Source organism: Triticum dicoccoides, chromosome 1B (assembly GCF_002162155.2).
Source record: "Triticum dicoccoides isolate Atlit2015 ecotype Zavitan chromosome 1B, WEW_v2.0, whole genome shotgun sequence".
NCBI classification, from domain to species: domain Eukaryota; kingdom Viridiplantae; phylum Streptophyta; class Magnoliopsida; order Poales; family Poaceae; genus Triticum; species Triticum dicoccoides.
In genome coordinates, this window is record NC_041381.1 from 162,971,233 (window position 1) to 162,976,723 (window position 5,491).

Here is a 5,491-nt window from a genome sequence, read left to right on the forward strand (position 1 = left end):
CGCTATTGCCATGCTTATCGTTGAACTTGAAAGGCAATTTATGCACATGCATCCTTGCATACAAAGGATTTTCCTAGAATTTTCTAATATCGAGCATTCTTCTGTTAAGCGTGCCGCTACAATCTTTTTGGCTCATGAATTCAGATTTATAATAAAAGAGGCCAAACAAATCTTTGCACATTATAGGGTGAACGCTGGCCGTCCTCCCATAGAATCTATCCTCTTTGATCAAGAAGAAATAATGCGTTTTCAATCTCTTGACTATGTTGCTTTCAATGAAAACCTTAGAAAAAGGTGCCTACCAATATTTTAGTTGATAAAATCTCTGAACTTAATGATGATTTGGCTATTCGAAATAATGAGCTAGGATACTCTCTTGAGTATAGGCTCACAAGGTTCTATCAAAAGAACACTTATAATGATGAATTGGTTGTGCAATACGAAGGGCCGAAAGAGGAACCTATACCTCCTAAAATTGATCTTGGGGACTTTTGCCCTATTAAATTTAGCCCTTTTGATTACTTTTGCTTGCCTCAAATAAAACTTGCTGCCGAATGTAGAGAATATGAAATGAGTTTCACCGATCTATCTTATTACTACGGCACTACACATATCTATCCTTACTTTTATGCCTAGCTAGGGGCGTTAAACGATAGCGCTTGTTGGGAGGCAACCCAATTTTATTTTTAGTTCTTTTGCTTTTGTTTTTGTTTGGGAATAAATAATCCATCTACCTTCTGTTTAGATGTGTTTTTATGTTTTAATTAGTGTTTAATTAGTGTTTGTTCCAAGTTAAACCTATAGGATCTTCTTGGATGATAGTTATTTGATCTTGCTGTAATTTCCAGAAACTTTCTGTTCACGAAAACAATTGTTAAAAATCACCAGAACGTTAAAAAATACTTATTCCAATTCCTATGATCAATAAACAAATTGCCTAGGTCGTCTTATTTTGGCTGAAGTTTTGGAGTTCCAAAAGTTTGCGTTAGTTACAGATTACTACTGACTGTTCTGTTTTTGACAGATTCTGTTTTTGTGTGTTGTTTGCTTATTTTGATGAATCTATGGCTAGTAAAATAGTTTATAAACCATAGAGAAGTTGGAATACAGTAGGTTTAACACCAATATAAATAAATAATTAGTTCATTACAGTACCTTGAAGTGGTCTTTTGTTTTCTTTCGCTAACGGAGCTCACGAGATTTCTGTTGAGTTTTGTGTTGTGAAGTTTTCAAGTTTTGGGTGAAAGATGTTTGAGTGGCAAGAGCCTAAGCCTTGGGATTCCCATGGCACCCCCAAGATAATCTAAGGACACCAAAAAGTCAAAGCTTGGCGATGCCCCGGAAGGCATCCCCTCTTTCGTCTACTTCCATCGGTAACTTTACTTGGAGCTATATTTTTATTCACCACATGATATGTGTTTTGCTTGGAGCGTCTTGTATGATTTGAGTCTTTTCTTTTTAGTTTAACACAATCATCCTTGCTGTACACACCTTTTGAGAGAGCCATACATGAGTTGGAATTTGATAGGATACTCTATGTGCCTCACTTATATCTTTTGAGCTATATAATTTTGCTCTAGTGCTTCACTTATATCTTTTAGAGCACGATGGTGGATTTGTTTTATAGAAACTATTGATCTCTCATGCTTCACTTTTATTATTTTGAGAGTCTTAAATAGCATGGTAATTTGCTTAAAAATAATAATATACTTGGTATTCAAGATTTGTAAAACTTTCTTTTGAGTGCGTTGAATACTAAGAAAAGTTTGATGCTTGATAATTGTTTTGAAATATGGAGGTGATAATATCAAAGTTGTGCTAATTGAGTAGTTGTGAATTTGAGAAATGCTTGTTTTGAAGTTTTCAAGTCCCGTAGCATGCACGTATGGTAAATGTTATGTAACAAATTTGAAACATGAGGTGTTATTTGATTGTCCTCCTTATGAGTGGCGGTCGGGGACGAGCAATGGTCTTTTCCTACCAATCTATCCCCCTATGAGCATGCGCGTAGTGCTTTGATTTTTGATGGCTTGTAGATTTTTGCAATAAGTATGTGAGTTCTTTATGACTAACGTTGAGTCCATGGATTATACGCACTCTCACCCTTCCATCATTGCTAGCCTCTTCGGTAACGTGCATTGCCCTTTCTCACATTGAGAGTTGGTGCAAACTTTGCCGGTGCATCCAAACCCCGTGACATGATACGCTCTTTCACACATAAACCTCCTTATATCTTCCTCAAAACAGCCACCATACCTACCTATTATGGCATTTCCATAGCCATTCCGAGATATATTGCCATGCAACTTTCCACCATACCGTTCATCATGACACATTCATCATTGTCATATTGCTTAGCATAATCATGTAGTTGACATAGTATTTGTGGCAAAGCCACCGTTCATAATTCTTTCATACATGTCACTCTTGATTCATTGCATATCCCGGTACACCGCCGGAGGCATTCATATAGAGTCATACTTTGTTCTAGTATCGAGTTGTAATCATTGAGTTGTGAATAAACAGAGGTGTGATGATCATCATGTTCTAGAGCATTGTCCCAAGTGAGGAATAAAAAAAAAGAGAAAGGCCATAAAAAAGAAAGGCCATATATAAAAAAATGAGAGAAAAAGAGAGAAGGGACAATGCTACTATCCTTTTCCACACTTGTGCTTCAAAGTAGCACCATAATCTTCATGATAGAGAGTCTCTTGTTTTATCACTTTCATATACTAGTGGGAATTTTTCATTATAGAACTTGGCTTGTATATTCCAACAATGGGCCTCCTCAAGTGCCCTAGGTCTTCGTGAGCAAGCAAGTTGGATGCACACCCACTTAGTTTCTTTTTTTTGAGCTTGAAGGAAATATGCCCTAGAGGCAATAATAAAGTTATTATTTATTTCCTTATATAATGATAAATGTTTATTATTCATGCTAGAACTGTATTAACCGAAAACATAATACATGTGTGAATACATAGACAAAACATAGTGTCACTAGTATGCCTCTATTTAACTACCTCGTAAATCACAGATGGTTAAGTTTCCTAACCATAGACATGAGTTGTCATTTGATTAACGAGATCACATCATTAGGAGAATGATGTGATTGACTTGACCCATTCCGTTAGCTTAGCACTTGATCGTTTAGTATGTTGCTATTGCTTTCTTCATGACTTATACATGTTCCTATGACTATGAGACTATGTAACTCCTGCTTACCGGAAGAACACTTTGTGTGCTACCAAACGTCACAACGTAACTGGGTTTTAAAGGTGCACTATAGTTGTCTCCGAAGGTACTTGTTGAGTTGACGTATTTCGAGATTAAAATTTGTCACTCCAATTGTCGGAGAGGTATCTCTGGGCCCTCTCGGTAATGCTCATCACTATAAGCCTTGCAAGGAATGTAACTAATGAGTTAGTTACGGAATGATACATTACATAACGAGTAACGAGACTTGCCGGTAACGAGATTGAACTAGGTATTGAGATACCGACGATCGAATCTCGGGCAAGTAACATACCGATGACAAAGGGAACAACGTATGTTGTTATGCGGTTTGACCGATAAAGATCTTCGTAGAATATGTAGGAGCCAATATGAGCATCCAGGTTCCGCTATTGGTTATTGAACGGAAACAGTTCTAGGTCATGTCTACATTGTTCTCGAACCCGTAGGGTCCGCACGCTTAACGTTACGATGACAGTTACATTATGAGTTTATAGTTTTTGATGTACCGAAGGTTGTTCGGAGTCCCGGATGTGATCACGGACATGACGAGGAGTCTCGGAATGGTCGAGACATAAAGATTGATATATTGGAAGCCTATATTTGGATATCAGAATCATTCCGGGTAAAATCAGAATTTTACCGGAGTATCGGGTGGTTGCCGGAACCCCCCCGGGGGTTAATGGGCCTACATGGGCCCTAAGTGAGAAGAGGAGGGCCGGCCAGGGTAGGCCGCGCGTCCCCTCCCCCACTAGTCTGAATAGGACAAGGAAGGGGGGGGGGGCGGCGCCCCCCTTTCCTCTTTCCCCTTCCCCCTTCCTTCTCCAACAAGGCAAGAGGGGGGGAGTCCTACTCCCGGTGGGAGTAGGACTCCTCCAGGCGCACCCCTAGGGGCCGGCCGCACCTCCCCCTCCCTCCTTTATATACGGGGGCAGGGGGGCACCCCATGACACACAAGTTGATATTCGTGCTCGTTCCTTAGCCGTGTGCGGTGCCCCCCTCCACCATATTCCACCTTGATCATATCGTAGTGGTGCTTAGGCGAAGTCCTGCGTCGGTAGAACATCATCACCGTCACCACGCCGTCGTGCTGACGGAACTCTTCCCCGACACTTTGCTGGATCGGAGTCCAGGGATCGTCATCGAGCTGAACGTGTGCTAAAACTCGGAGGTGCCGTAGTTTTGGTGCTTGATCGTTCGGGCCGTGAAGACATACGACTACATCAACCGCATTGATATAACGCTTCCGCTTTCGGTCTACGAGGGTACGTGGACAACACTCTCCCCTCTCGTTGCTATGCATCACCATGATCTTGCGTGTGCGTAGGAATTTTTTTGAAATTACTACGTTCCCCAACAGTGGCATCCGAGCCTAGGTTTTATGCGTTGATGTTATATGCACGAGTAGAACACAAGTGAGTTGTGGGCGATATAAGTCATACTGCTTACCCGCATGTCATACTTTGGTTCAGCGGTATTGTTGGATGAAGCGGCCCGGACCGACATTACGCGTACGCTTACGCGAGATTGGTTCTACCGACGTGCTTTGCACACAGGTGGCTGGCGGGTGTCAGTTTCTCTAACTTTAGTTGAACCGAGTATGGCTACGCCCGGTCCTTGCGAAGGTTAAAACAACACCAACTTGACAAACTATCGTTGTGGTTTTTGATGCGTAGGTAAGAATGGTTCTTGCTAAGCCCGTAGCAGCAACGTAAAACTTGCAACAACAAAGTAGAGGACGTCTAACTTGTTTTTGCAGGGCATGTTGTGATGTGATATGGTCATGATGTGATGCTATATTTTATTGTATGAGATGATCATGTTTTGTAACCAAGTTATCGGCAACTGGCAGGAGCCATATGGTTGTCGCTTTATTGTATGCAATGCAATCGCCCTGTAATGCTTTACTTTATCACTAAGCGGTAGCGATAGTCGTAGAAGCATAAGATGGGCGAGACGACAACGATGCTACGATGGAGATCAAGGTGTCGCGCTGGTGATGATGGTGATCATGACGGTGCTTTGGAGATGGAGATCACAAGCACAAGATGATGATGGCCATATCATATCACTTATATTGATTGCATGTGATGTTTATCTTTTATGCATCTTATCTTGCTTTGTTTGACGGTAGCATTATAAGACGATCTCTCACTAAATTTCAAGATAAAAGTGTTCTCCCTGAGTATGCACCGTTGCCAAAGTCCGTCGTGCCCAGACACCACATGATGATCAGGTGTGATAAGCTCTACGTCCATCT